This window comes from Rhineura floridana, chromosome 4 (assembly GCF_030035675.1).
Source record: "Rhineura floridana isolate rRhiFlo1 chromosome 4, rRhiFlo1.hap2, whole genome shotgun sequence".
Taxonomy (NCBI): Eukaryota; Metazoa; Chordata; class Lepidosauria; order Squamata; family Rhineuridae; genus Rhineura; species Rhineura floridana.
In genome coordinates this window covers 80,471,654-80,487,454 of record NC_084483.1, presented here as the reverse complement: position 1 = coordinate 80,487,454, position 15,801 = coordinate 80,471,654, and the positions used below count along the sequence as shown (strand labels likewise).

At 41.0% G+C, this 15,801-nt stretch overlaps 1 pseudogene; it reads left to right on the top strand.

Annotated features, from left to right (window-relative positions):
* The first annotated feature begins 6,846 nt into the window (after positions 1 to 6,846).
* On the top strand, positions 6,847 to 6,964 carry LOC133384672 (5S ribosomal RNA; annotated as a pseudogene).
* The last annotated feature ends 8,837 nt before the right edge of the window (positions 6,965 to 15,801 follow it).

The following is a 15,801-nucleotide window of genomic DNA, read 5'->3' as shown; positions in this document are numbered from 1 at the left end:
ATGGCGACCCTATGAATAGGGTTTTCATGGTAAGTGGTATTCAGAGGGGGTTTACCATTCCCTTCCTCTGAGGCTGAGAGGCAGTGACTGGCCCAAGGTCACCCAGTGACCTTCACGGATGTGTGGGGATTCAAACCCTGGTCTCCCAGGTTGTAGTCCAACACCTTAACCACTACACCACACTGGCTCTCTATATGCTAATTAAGGCATCCAAATTCAGAACACTGAAAATCCCTGCTTTCTTCCAGGCATTGGGATAGTTCTATAGCTGCTGTTTTTATACTGATATGTTTTTGGTGCTGTTTTTAGGATTATCTTTGACAGCCAGTGTGGTATAGTGTTAAGGTGCTGGACTATGACCTGGGAGACCAGGGTTCGAATCCCCACAGCCATGAAGCTCACTGGGTGACCTTGGACCAGTCACTGCCTCTCATCCCCATGAAAACCCTATTCATAGGGTCACCATAAGTCGGAATCGACTTGAAGGCAGTACATTTACATTTTTTTTAGAACTATGCTCATTATTGGTTCTGTCTGAGTGTTTTAATCTTACTATTCATGATGATTTTTTGATGCAAACTGTGGAGGGTTTTTGTAAGTGGCCTGAGGGCAGCTTGAGCTGAATGGTAGAGTAGACAATTTAAATAAAATAACTATACAAGTACATATTCTGCATTCCATGGCACAGTGACGTTTATGCAGATTTGTAGATTCTTTAGCAATACAAACAGAAGGAGAAACGGATGGGGTGTTTTATGCTTTTATAGTGCAGCGACAGATTATCACTAGGCTCCTTTGTGTCAACGTTTCAAAGTGACGCACAAAGTATCCTGTAATGAATCCCACTTTGGTACCAGCCAGTGCTGGTATGTAATTCTCCACACACTGTGCTGACTAGATACCCCTTCCAGAGAATCCTTATTAGAAAGAGCTTTGCCAAAGAGCAACAATTAATACCACACAGAGAAGTGGCTATGTACTTAACCCTCATGGGAAGGAAAGGAAAGGCATTAATTTAAGATTTGCCCTTTTAACCAAAATCCTAGCACTTGAAGTGTCTGGCCCTATAGACCAAATTCCATATATGGCATTTTGCAATTAATTTCATCTCCTTCAACTAAAAACAAACAATCTGACTGGCGTGATTTATGTAAATTTGGGCTATGTACTTCTTTGATGTAGCTGTTTTTGAAAAGCAGATACCATCTCTGTTTGGGGCTGAGTGTTGAAATGCTTTTCTATTTGGTTCACGTTTCTTTTCTTTATTTTCTTTAGCTAGCAGCTATTTTCTAGGTGGCTTGTTCTATTAGATATGTCTCTTTTGACAAGAAATGCTAAAATGCAAAAACAAAGAGCTAGAATTAAAAACGTTTGGCTGGAAATCCAACCACCTGCTTCAAGTGCAGGGAGGTGTACTTGTGTGACTGGGTGTGTCCTGTATGTATGCATGCAAAGATGTGAGATAGCCACACCCACTTTGGCCACACCCATTGCTGGAATGTCTCCCCCCGAGGGTTGCCCAAAGGGGAATGTGTCTCTTGGGCCAAAAACCTTCCCCCCCCCGGCCTAGCTTGTAACTGAAAATAGCTGAGGTGCAAAGGTAGAAGTTTGTACCACCAGCAGATGAGGTCAGCGGGCAGGTTGGTATGAGGAAAGAAAGGAAATGTAACTTTTGGATCATCAGCTGGCTTTTTTCTTTAAAAAAAAAGTTGAGGCAAAGGTTTTCATTCCCTCTTGTTTCAGCCAAGCAAGAAGGGAAAATGGCTAATAACACTTGATAAGAGACTCATATGTAGATTAATTCCCAGAGACATTGGGTCTCTACCTGCACTGAAGACAAAATATTCCATTTTGTACCATTTTGCTAGTAAATCACAGTGCTTCAACTGCTTCAGATGTCCCATTGCAACTTTTTGTCATCTTTTCTTCTAAAAACAGCTGTGGCAGTTGTGATGGAGTTCTAAGTTCAAATGGAGAATAAAGCCCTATAGGCACTTTGGAATTCCTTCATTACATGCAATGGTGTTTTGGAACATTTCTCCCCATTTTTCCCCTCTATTGTGCCTCCCTTCTGTTCTCAAAGACTGACCATTTCAAATTTAGATATTTCTATAGTGGAGCAGATGTCAAGAATCTGGTCTATCTCCTTAAACTGAACTCATCAGGTGCCTAACCCAAATCATGTGTATGGAAAAGCTCCCACTGACTTCCGCAGACATTGTATTGTCCTGTGGAATGGCTTCCAGTCATGCAGTGGGAACTTCCCCTTCCTCCCCTCCCCTGTGCCACTCTTTCCAAATTTGCTCTTGAGGGTCGGGGAAAACCCCATAGCAGATTGGGTTTGGGATGCAGTGAGCATGTGGGGAAAGGAGAGAGAGGGGGAAAGTTATTGCATGAGTGGAAGTTGTTCTGTGAGTTTTGCTGGATACAAACCACTATTTGTTATTTGTCCCATAATTTTTGACTGCTGAGAATTTGCCAGACAAGTAAAATAAAGAGGCATATACCAGTAAAAAGGATTTAACTGATCACAACTTTATTGAAGGAGACATAGCAGACATATATTAGCAGTGTGGAGGGGACAGCTGTTACTCCTCCTATGGAGATACTCAGGGACACTGGCATGGAGGGCAAGGTGAGACTGTTCTCATAACATCCAGGGGTCTAGTCATCTGAGGTTGCGGGGGGTCATAGACCCATTCCTTTCTTGGGAGCAGGGTTCCAGCCAGGTCCCGATGTATGAACCAATCAGCATGAAAAGTGAGTGTGTTAGCCACTGAGAAGAATCCTTGTCCTTTTCTGCTGATTGGAGCCAATCAGAGTGAAAAGAGGTCAGCCAGCCACTGAGAATATTTTTCTCAGTAATTAACACACAGCCTCCCCTTTCATACTGATTGGCTCCTAGGGACGTCTGTTGTAGTAGAGTGTAGACTCAGGAGATGACACAGAGAACAAGGTAGAGGAAGGACAGTGGAAAAGGGGGGGATGGCTATGAAGGGATGTGGCATGATTATCATAAAGGGACCCTGCACTTCTGAATTTGCCACTACGCTACTGATGACGCCACTCAGATCACCCTTGAGCTACACCTGATGCATTGTAACTTGTTTTCTTTCCAAAGAAGGTGTGATAAAGGTTCCCCATTAAAATGTTCCACAGTACTTCTATTATTCCAGACAGCATGTCCCTTGTTGAGCTGCTCCAACCTTCCTATCCCACACTTCATTCTAAATGGATCTACCAGCTGCTTTCCCATTCTCCCTCTTGCGGTGGTATTTTCCCATTACACTGGCCCCTTCTGCTAAAATTGTGATGAAAAGTAAAACTATCAGTCAGCCCAAAACACCAGTGGTGATGGGGAACATCTCATCAATGTCTAGAGGCAGTTCCAGTGTCAGAACCTGGTACGGTGGGGCAAATATGATGGCCCAAAGCAGGGGATGAGCTATAGCCTTCAAGCTTTGCTTGTGGCCTCCCAAGAAGTATCTCACTGGCCACTATGAACACTATATGCTAGATGTTAGATCAGGTGCTAGATGTTAGATCAGGGCAAGGAACCTTTTTAAGCCCAGGGGCTGCATTTCTTCGTGTGCAACCTTCCAGAGACTGCATGCCAGTAGAGGGTAGGGCCAGAAGCAGCAGATATGGCTCTTTCTTTGAAAAGGAGGCAAGCTACATTCCAATCATGAAAAAGTCAGAGCTGTTCACACATACTGCTGTCCATCCTCCACCCAGGCAAGCAAGAGGCATCATCACAGTTCAAATACATATTCATGCAAGGCAAAAACACTCAACGAGGGTGCAGAGCAAGGCTGGTGTGGGGTGTGGCCCAGGCAGAGCCTTGAGAGAAGTCTGGAGGACTTTCTGGATCAGGTCTCCCCACTCCTGCATAATTTCTGGATTCAGGTTCCTCACTCCTGGATTAGATGAACCTCAACTGATTCACAGGGTCCTCTTAGGTTGTTGTGTCATATAGTCATAGAGAGCCGTTGGCTGTGGGCGGTATAGAAATTGAATAAAATAATAATAATAATAATATTGAAGTAATAAGCCAAAATCCTACATTCCCACATGACGAGAAGGAACATTGCAGGAGAAGCAACAAAAAAGTGTCCTAGACCCTGTCAAAACTCAGTGTGCTCCTGTGTCCAAAGAGATGGGTGAGGTGTGCTGCCTGCCTTAAGAGGCTGTTTGTCTGAATGGATAGAGACAGGAATGTTTGTAGGCCCTATTTCTACCTTTCGGTCCGAAGTTCACAAGACTTTGAAAAAGGTATCTCAGTTTCTGAGACTTCAGATGATCTAGACCCAAAGCTTTGCAATGACAAGCTACTGCCTTTTCCCTTCCCATACAGCAACCTCACCCCTGCCCCCAGCTGCCACTTTGCTGGTTTACAGCACAGTCCTAACCATGTGCTCAGAAGTAAATGGGGCTTATTGCCAGGTAAATAGGGTTAGGACTGCAGCCATAGTCATGGTGGAGTGGACCTTTTATTTTTCAATTTCATAGGTTGTAAGAACACAGATCTGAAGCCTAAACTGAAAAGAAAAATCCACTGGAATATTCCTTAGTAAAACATTTGGAAGTGTAGACCCAGACATTTCATCTGAACTTAAGAAGAAATAGCTTTCTTCCTGGCCTTGTGCTAAACAGATCTGCAATTGGTCTTTTCTTTCCAAATTACCCATTTTAAATGTTAATTGTATTGTTTTAAGCAGCTTTTCTAAAGTCACGCTGCTCACTAGCCAAATCAGAAAAATCATCAGAGGGTCTTGATTTCCAATCTTCCTTTCTAATTATTAAGCACTAATAACTGTAATTACCCATAACTTGCCTGGGGTTTTGTTTGTGGAGGTGATAGTGTGTACTCAAAGTCTAATACAAAAAACAGCTCCAGTTCCGGAATGAGATTTCTAAAGATTTATTTTCCCCTTGTCTTAACTGCTGATGATTCACTATAGGAAAATATTTAATACCACTTTGAACATAAACAGGAGGATTAGTTGTAATTTGGCCAGCAGGTCCATAGCTCATTTAGCATGGATTTTTATCTCTGCTGTTTAAAGCTTTTCCATATCTTCAAAATGTGCATAAAATATATGGGGCATTAATATACTGTAAGAAACAAGAAGGTATGTATGTAGCTGTTTTGGAAGAAACGGCAAAATCAGCATTAGAAAATTGTTATATAAACAATTTAACAGGCCAATCTCTTAGGCTTGCATGTTAGGACACAGATTGCAATTTGCTTTGTTAAGAGGAAAAGGGACTTTTTGACACTTATTGAAGATAGGGATGCTTGAGATATTCATCTGCAAATTTCAGTATGAGATTTGGATTACTCTGTAAAATGCAAATGTGATGGACATAATGTTTGTATGAACACATATGAAACAGACATGGGCAGGAAGCAGACTCATCTGTCCATCTGGCCTGATAAATGACATTGCTATAGTTATGTGTTCTTAAAAGGTATCACAAGAAATATTCTTAAAATATAGTATAGTATTTGTTTCGTTTGTTTGCAATTCAGTCTAGAATAAATCTCAGTCTAGAAGCAGCTGTTTTAAAGGTTTACAGTGATTCCTGGCTCCCCCTGAAGTTTGAAATAGCACAGTTTATGCAATTTTTGCAATATTTTACTCTCTCTCGTGAGTGCAACTGTGTGTGTGTGTGTGAGTGATCTGATTTAATAAAGAAGATAAATTATAGGACCGGAGAAAAACTTTTCTCACAATTGTCATAGAGGGATGGCTTCATTGCATTGTGATGTCTCCATTTGTTCCGTGGCATCTGTGAATGTCAAGCACTTCCTAGATTGATGACTAATACAAGGTTTTGCCATTTGCACTGCTGCTCTGCAGTTGGATAAAATAAAATAAAATAATAGCATCAGATAAAATAAATTCCAGGTTTCTGGAGGCTAGCAGTTTTCTGCCCTAGCGTCAATTCCAAATTCTTTTAAGGGGCACAACACATCTGTTTATATAGCATCCTAAGCTGTTTAAGTGATTTAACAGCTATTGAAATTCCTAAAAGAATTGCTGGATGGTATATTGGTACTACCTGGAAAAAGAATCCTGTAGCTGCTATTTTATAACCCTCACAGCTTTAAATCTTTTCTATTCGTTCTGAAACATAAAGGGAGCAGAAATCTCTCTGAGTTGGGGGGGGTGGCTATTAGCGTGCAAGATTTTCAGTAAAAACAATAGTGGGCCATTTCTGGATCAGGTGGGGAGTAGGATTTGTTTGCAAAGAGAGCAATAGTAGCTAAGATTCTCATTGTCTAAACATAATTACACATCACTGGCAGTCATTAGAATGAAAGGTGCTCTCTTTGGCCAGTCAACATGGGAAAGTATGGCCCCATTAGGAGCTCAGTGACTGATTCCAGCCATTGCCACAATTTGATTGGTTGGCATTTAGAAAGTTCATCTCTGTAACAGTCAGTCAACGGAAGCAGAGTGAAGCTAGAATGAAGGTAAAAAAAGACACATAAGAACTTTATTATTAATTGTGCTCAACTAGATCCCAGTCGCCTGGAGTAATTAACACAAAACCCTTGTGATGTATGAATATTAGGGGAACTAATTATTACACCACAAATCTCATAACAGTAATAAGACACAGCTTTTGATTTGATAACAGTACTGTAATTGTCAGCAACAATATGCCAACAGCCAGCAAATCTGGCTTTCTGGATTTCTCTTAACCCTTACAAGTTGCTAATAACTATCTTTCATTTAGAGAGAGAAAAACAATCTTTTATCAAGGTCACTATGGCATGTTTTATATCATTGCCTCTGATATTTTATTGTGACATTTTGTATAGTTTTATTGTTTTGTGCTACAGCCATACTACCCTGAACACGCCCAATCTTGTCTGATCTCGGAAGCTAAGCAGGGTCAGGCCTGGTTAGTACTTGGATGGGAGACTGCTTGGGAATACGAGGTGCCATAAGCTTAGAGGAAGGCAGTGGTAAACCACCTCTGAATACTTCTTACCATGAAAACCGTATGAATATATCCAAAAAGATTCATAGGGTCACCATAAGTCATAATCAACTTGAAGGCATATAACAACAAAATTGTTTTGTGAACCATATTTGGGATGAAAGGTAGTATATAAATGGTTTTAAATATATTTTTAAAATACCATTACTCTTGTTGTCCTGTGCTGCACGTGTAGGGTTGCCATATTGCCTGGTTAGCTGGGTTTTACCCGGATTCTTTGCATGCCACCCAGTGCCCATTTAGCCCCTTAGGTGGCACAGATTCTCAGCTTTAATTTAAAAAAAATTAAGTTTCTAGGTGGTCCGGTTCTTGAGATATACATAAAAACGTCAGCCGCCCCCAACTGTTAAATCTTTCTTTAAACAGTACTGTATAGCACTTCGTAGCTTTAACCCCGCCCATTCTGGATTGCAGCCAATCAGTGAAGCCAGGGTTGTGTTTCAGTTTCATTGACCTGAGGCAGTGTCTAGAAAACCTCATTGCAATGCCAGAAAATGGTGGTTTTCCCCCTTGTTTATCTGAAAATCTCATAAATTGGGTAAGTATATACATTTCATTTTTTTTCCTCTTGTGTGCAGGAGTCAGATCCTGGGCAGTGTTTTGAAAAACTTCCCAATACTTGCTTTTGTAAAAGCAATGCTAATCGCATATGCCCAGAGTAAATCCCATTGAATTCAATAGGACTTACTTTTGAGTAGACATGGTTATGAATGTGCTGAAAATCAATGGGAATTTGGAGTGAATGTAAAAAAGAATTGCGTTTGTGTTCTCTTTCTGTCCCCCCCCCCCCAGTCCTATTTTAAAGCAAATAGGCAGGGCTTACTTAGGTATTGCAGTTTTTATTCTGTAGGAAACTAATACTAATTTTTTTAAACTAATACTGATTTTTCTGCAATGACCAACTGGTTTGACAATAAACTATTATATGGGCTGTATGTATTTATACATCTGCAGTGTGTGTGCGTGTGTGTATGGAGTCTTTCCAACAACCCTGTGAAGTAGGGTTGGAAACCAAGGCAGCTCACAACAAGAAATAAAGCCATTTAAAATCCAATAACCATAAAAACAAGTATAAACAGTTGCAAAACAGCGTAAAGTGGCATGATTCGGAATTTTGGGTTGTGTGAATGAAGTTGCTTATCACTTGAGGTTGCATTTCTGACCCTGTTTGAGTAAGCCCCACTGAATAAACTGGGACTTTCTTCTGAATAAATAAACCTAGGATTGCATTATAAATATCTTTACAGTTTGTGTAAATAATAAATATATTTGATAGTCATGCTTGTATAAATATTTCTTCATTTATCATATTTTTGGTTTTTGGTTAGGAATCCTGACTGGTTGTGAGATGCTTAGTTTTCTGCCTTACTCATAGGAATCTTGTTGTGGTTGGTATGGTATTACATTTAGGAAAGTGTTACTGCCTTTTGTGTTGTTTTTTTCCTATTTGCATTTCACTTATCTTTGACCTCACTCCGTTACAGCCATAGAAGCAACAGCAACATATGCAAGGTAATTAACTCCCATTAGTGATAAGAGCAAGAATTTATAATTATTATTTTAATTAAAACAAGAGGCTTATTAATACTTTGATGAGGAACAGATATTTGTTTTCTTTCTGAGCCCAGGACTGGGTCTTTCATGATGCCCGGTGGGGGGGGGAGCAGGAGAGTAGTCGATAAGACAGACATCCTGGCATTGATAATCTAATTAGCAAGGTATGTGTGGGGTTGTTGCACACTTCCAGGCCCAGTTTCATTTTGAGTATGGAGGTGGAACCTTTGTAGGTGTGGTTGATCAAAGGGAGAAGACATTTTGAGTTAAGCAAAGCTCTGCTTTTATAAAACCTAAGGAACATACAAATAGTTTGAATGTCTGAGTGCCTGCACCAGAGGAATACTGGAGGAACTTGTAAAACTTGCTGCAACAGTATTTAGAACTGAGCATCTGGTGTGAAAGACTCCTTTTCCTAACATTTTGGCTTCTTGTCTTTCTTCACCCACCACATCTATGAAATACTGTATATCATATATGTAATGGTTAACCGTACTGCTGCCCTGACTTACTTTACGTTTGTTGCTATTTTGTGTTTTTATTATGTTTTTATATTGATTGTGTATTTTTATTGTTTTTATTATATTTGTAAGCTGTGCTGAGCTCTGTTTTTAACAGCAGAAGGGCAGGATATAAATCCTCTTAATCAACCAATAAATATTCCATAGTGTTGGAAATTAGGGTCTAGGCATTTAAGGCTGAAAATGTTGCTTTTTAAAAAAAGATTTCTCACATCATTCCCCAGCTTTTGGTGGTAATTCCTAGGCACAGAAACAAAACAACTGGACAATCCAAATATGAATATGCAAATAATTTGCATAATATGCATAATATGCAAATTAGCCTGCCCAGATTTGTGGAACTGGAATATGGCAACCCTATGCACATGGATCTCTATCTCCTCCAGTATCTCACAATGTACCAAATATGATTGTCTATGTAAAAATGGTAGTGCAAAGATACAAATCCAAAAACTCTTCTATCTCCACAGTTTAAGCCTTGTCGAATCAGTGACTTAGCCAGAAAATAGGCTAGTTTGATCAGAAAATACTTACCCATGGCCAAATTGTTTTGTAAAGAAATATAGGACAATAGTGGGACTAGGAGGGGAAATTTGTTTCTGGACTGTTGGAAGCAGAAGGAAGCCAACCTACCCCAATGCAGCCATCCCACTCGGCAAGATAAACACACAACAAAGCAGGCAATGATTCACTCAAGGGCAGAGGGGAAACCACAAAACTTTTGGGGAGCAGAAACGAAGGACAGATCTTCAGTCAATCCCATGAAGACTGCTTTCACACCACACTTTATTCCGTTATTCTGACAATTTCTTACCTGGTTTAAGGGGAGTCTTAGTAAGGAGGGAGTCGGCAACATGGGTCATGCCACCTCAATTTCAGTGATCATGGGCAGAGTGAGGTATAGTCATGGTGATCTACCATAAAAGAAAAAGGTAAGGCTATCTAAGCCTTACTCCTCGCTCCCACTCCTCCCATGGACATCATTGCTCATCTGCTGTGCCCACTGGCCTGTGCTGTTGTTTAATGGTAGATCGGTACACAGTAAGACCACTCTCATCCATTATTTGATCATGAATGAGGGTGCCATTTTGGTGTGCATTACCGAGACCTGGGTGGGTGAGCTGGGAGTAGTTGATCTGACCCAGCTTTGCCCACCTAGATACTCGGTACTACACCAGCACAGGCTGCAGGGATGACGGGAGAAGTTGCTATGGTCTCCAGAACTTCCATCTCTGTCACCAGGAAACCACTCTGTCTTGGAGCTGTCTATGAGAGCCTGCACCTAGTGTCTGGCCAAGAAAACAGTAAACTAGGGTTGCTGCTGGTATACTGTCTACCCTGATGCCCAGCAGCTTCTCTGACAAAGCTACCGAAGCCCATCTCAGCTATGGTATTGGAGGAGGCCAGAATGATAGTCCTGGGTGATTTCAATGTTCATGCTGAGGCTGCTTCTAATGTTCTGGCTCAGGACTTCATGGCCTCCATGGTGACCAGGGGGCTGTCTCAAGTTGTCACCAGCCCGATGCATAGGGCAGGGCATACCCTCAACTTGTTATTTGCTCCAGATGGAGGGAGGGGTGTTCTGGAGATAGAGGTGGTGGATATCACCCCATTGTCATAATCAGACGACTTCCTGGTGAAGCTTAGACTTACAGGTCTAATCCTTCCCTGCAGGGGTGGTTGACAGATTAAGATGATCTACCCCGGAGACTAATGGAATCCATTGGATTCCTGAATGCCATGGGGCAGTTCCCAGTAGACAGAGCAGGTGAACCTGTTGTGAAGCCCTTGTTCCACCTTAGGATGATGAAACAATGAGATGTGTTGGGCTCTTATTGTGGTTGCCCCTGAGTACCTTCTCTGGCATTGTGGAGCCTGGTTTGCACACTGGGACACCAGTGAATGAAGGGCAATGAAAGAGGCTGGACGATGGCTAGAGCACAAGTGGCACAATAATTCTTTTTAAGTCTGTTTTTATGATGTTTTAGAGTGTGTTTAGTGTTTGTGTTTGCTGCCCTGGGCTCCTGCTAGGAGGAAGGAATATAAATTAATTAATTAAATAAGTAAATTTTAGTGCTAACTTTAGTGATAAATAATACCAGAAATAATGCATTTGCAAGCTTGGGAACCTGGAAGATTGTGGGAGGTTTGCTCTAGCTGCCTGGAGAGGCATCCAAGCTTCCTCTCTCTAGCCTTGCTATTTTTCTGTATTTTTAACTCGTTCCTGAAAGTGCCTGTTCACTATTTGCCTTTTATTGCCTTTGTTGAGTCATTGTTTTAAAGAACTCCCATTCTCCCCCCCCCCCGTGGAGCCAGACCCCTGTTAAAAGGCCTTGCCCGCCTTTTTTCTCTTCTCTGTGTTCAGTTTACTCCAGCTACTTTCACCTGGCTGCTTTCAGACATGAGACTTATGTTGCTTTTGAAGCCTCTTAAAGTCCTTTTTTATTGTCTTTTAAGCCCTCCTTCTTGCAATCTTTTTTACCTGAGTCGCAGCCCAGGCGCCGAGGCTGCAGCAGCCTGTATCTTTAAAATGACCACTGTTTTCCTTTTCGTCAGTGCTTCGTTTCTGGCTCCTTCTTTTTGGAGTTTTTGCTTTCTTGCTGTTTTTCTTGCCTTTCTCACCTGATCCTGGTGTCTCCAGTTGCACAAATGTCTTTCACGCTGCTGCAACATGCCAGTACATCAGTAAGAAAAAAAACCATGCTTTCAGGTACTGCAGCGTGAAAGGGATTTAAGAAATCGGGACAGAAGCACTATCATTTTCATCCATTAAATTAACACAATAAGTCTCATGTCTGAAAGGAGCCGGAGATGCAACTGAGCATTCCTTTCTGAAGGAAGACAGAAGAGTCAACCTCTGTTGTATTCAGGAGAAAGAGAATGGAGCATTCTTCATACCCTTTTAACTTTATCCAATTCCAAACACCGACAGAAGAACACAAGCCTGACTTTGTATTTTGTTTGAATTACTGGGGTGTCCAATTGCTTTTGTTCCCCATATAAAACACCTGGGATTGCATAAAGGCCAACGCCAGCCTAGGAAGACCCCAAAGTGCTTGGCTAAGCCATAATGGTTGAGGGGATTCTGTCTGTGAAGGCTGCTCTGAGGCTCTTGTACATGTGCCTCCCCCAACATAACACTACTGAAGTAAGAAAAGATTATACTTAAAATAGGGCCTGCCTTGTATTCATGATCTTTTAAAACTGTAGTGTTCACTCTTCCATTTATCGTAAATACCAGTGGGCAAATACCTGTGCTGGAACTCCAAGGCAAGACACCAAACACATATCTTTTATAAATCTGCTTTTCACAAGCTTCTGTGAACTTTTTATTTTCACAATTTTACAATGTATACATATCAAATTGCCCGTACGGGTCTCAGAACAAAATAGTTAGAAATTTCACTGCAATGCCTGGTAGCTGCTCTATACATAATCTTGACCAGCAATGTCAACACCACACTGCCCCAGGAATTCAGGGATCCAGCCATGGAAAGCAGCCCAAAGCACCCAGTTGCATTATGGTTCCTGAACTACCAATGGACTGGCTCCATTAGCAATCCAGAGGTATATTTCATCTCTAGGTGGATTTATTCTTGGATTTACTTCTGCATCAGGTGAACATGTTTATCATGGTTTTGCAACTGCTTGTAGTATGAAGTGGGTTGGCAACGTTTTGGGGCCAGTGGGCACATTTGGAAAGTTGGAGAAGTGCCAGAGGCACCAGTCACAACATGGCTACTGTGGGGGTGTGGCATAACACAAAACAACTGCCAAATGTGAAGGACCAGATAAAGAGACGGGACCACAACGTGGTGTGGGCATGCTCCACCAGTAGCCACCTTATCAATAGGGGAAAGCATACATCAGCCACTGCCACACTTACTCACAGGGGGAAGCTCTTTGCAGATCTTCTCTGTTCATAAAGGATAGAAAGGTGGGTGTCCAATTCTGCCATCCAATGGCACATAGGCATGTTTAAGGGAGCATGTTCAATGTACAAGAGGCTGTGCCAGTGTAAACAGGAACTGAGCAGGAAGAGTAAACATTCTCTGCTGCATTGTAGATGTTTAAGGAGTTATTTACTGAGACTTTGGCTGCATTCAGACTGCCGTTTATTCCGTTTTCCCAGCATTTCCTTACTTGATGATTTTCACATTTAATTAGATCTTTCACATGACATAAAAGCCACTTCTAGAAATTTAGTGGAATATTGTGGGAGTTTAGCACTCACATCATCATCAGTTTATTACAGGCAACCAAATACAGGTTTTAGCCAGATAAAATACTAATATACAAAGGCAGTATCTAAAAATTTCTGTGTGAATTGCTTCCATAAAAAAAATCTATTTGCAACCCCATTAACTTAGAAAATTACGGAAATAAAGTGACAAAATCTGGGGTGGTATACCAGCATACAGTTCTTTCCGGCCATTTTCATGGGGGAATCGTGGGGGAACAGAAGTGTGTATGTGCAGAAAGAGTGGGGGAGTAACAACATGTTCAATCATACCAATGGATGTGTCACAATATGCCCACTGGTTTGAATGAAATGTAGTGTAACATGGTGGTATATCAGTCAAAAAGCTACAGTTTCATAACACAATAGGTAAGGCAATGTGAAAGGAATGTTAGAAATCAGGACAGAAGCACTACCATTATAATCAGTAAAACTAATTCAATAAATGGCATGTCCAAATGTAGCCTTGTTCATGGGTGCAATTAGAGGTGCTGGTGGTGGGCACACTAGTGTCCACAGGTGCTATGTGGTGCCCCCTACATTACAATGTTCCACCTGAGATCAAGCTGGCATCATCATTAGCTACTTTTTCATGCAAGCTGCATACATTTCTTTTCAGACTTTTAAAGTTTAGATCATTAGCCTATGCAGTGGGCTTTAACACAGAAAGACTGTGTAGTGATGATGGATTTTAAATCGTGTGCTTTATTGATTGCTTTATGTATTGTATATGCTGTGACCCAGAATAGGATTTTTTTTAAGTACAGTGAAGAGTGAGATATAAATTATATCAAATAAATAAATATACTTTGTTTTCTTCTCTTGTGAGTACCATAAAATTGTACAATCGTATCTGATAGAAGTTACCTTAGAAGACAAACACAGATTCTTTACTGTTAATTGGAATGGGTGGGGTTTTTAAATGACCCTCTCAAGTATTATTAGTTCAGTAACCTTAGAACATTTTGCAAATACACGAAGACAGTTGCTATTTTTTTAATTAGATGGAATTAAATTATTGCTTCCCATCTTTCTACACTTGGTTCTGTTCAGAATTTTAAAAAGCAAACAGATCTAAAGAAAACTCTCCTGCCCCCCAAGATATACCAGAACGATGATGTATTCTGAGTTTGCACATAAATATATTTCTCATCCCAACACATTTTCATACCATTTCCCCTTCTACAATGAAAATATACAGGGGGGGGGGTTATAAAATGCTCCATGGGCCACATTATTACATGCTAACTTTATGCAAACTGATGAAGTGTTTTATCTCAGTATAACTAAATGAGTAACTGCTCAGTACTTTAATTACCAATAATGTCAAAAGCATGTAATCTAACCACTTTGCAAAAGAAAAAAAATCCCATTGATGTGAGAAAATTATTTAATGGGTAAAATGGCCTTAATCAACCTCAACTTTAGGCGCATATATACAGTATATCTATATCATAGTAATATGCTTCAACTCAATTATTGGATAAGATTTTCAGCTTTCATTTGTGGTATACTTGGGCTGCCTATTTGAAATTATTTTATTCAGCATATATTTTCTTTTTTGTTTTCTACAGCCCTTCATCCTCCCATCCTCCTTGAAGACTAAGGAGATCTTACTGATTTTTATTTATTATTTATTTATTAATTCTATTTCTATGCCGCCGTTTGGCCAAAAGGCCCTCAAGGCGGCTCACAAGGTTGTGGCTCTGCAGGACACTACGGCTACTTGTTTCCCTGGCACTCCTCCAAAAAGCTCCTTAGAAGTGGTGCAAGTTAATTCCCTCCCATTGGAAGGGCAAAACAACAAACAACAAAACAAAAGAGAATAAACTACCAACCCCACCACTTCCTGCCCTGCTTGCCCCAGATCTCTGCCCCCATCCCTTCTCCTCCAAGAAAGTGCTCTATGCTTTGCAATCCCCACTCCCTTTTTCTTATATACACCACAAAATTTCACAGCTGGAGCTTAAGCAAATTGCTTATTAGAACTACAAAGGATTTATAGTTTTAAAGTAGTAGTGGTGAGCCTTCTCCTTGATATGCTGGTTATGTGTGTGCAGAAAGTAGGAAAAATCTGCAGAACTTGGATTCTAAACCAGACTCGCTTGATTCTATCAGGGTGGCTCAACCCAGTTTGGATCATGAGTCTACTTGTAGTTAGAATCTGCAGATCTCATGCTGAGGTGGTCTGAGAACTCCAATGCTACCTCTACCTATTTTTTTAAAATGGTTTCCTTTTAGAAAGCTCCAGCATGCAGCCTTTCAACCAGTCACAGCCTACAGCAGCTAGCACAGGGGGCTTCTTGCCACCATGCACGTTGACCAGAACAGAGGGGTCCCCTTGTGAGAGATGGGACCCGAAGACTCTCAGGCACTCTAAGGGAATTGTATGGGGAAAAAACTGGGGGAAGTCAGTTTTTTTCTCTACAATTGCCCCTGAAAGTGAGAGAAAACCATCGAGTCCCGTTGCTC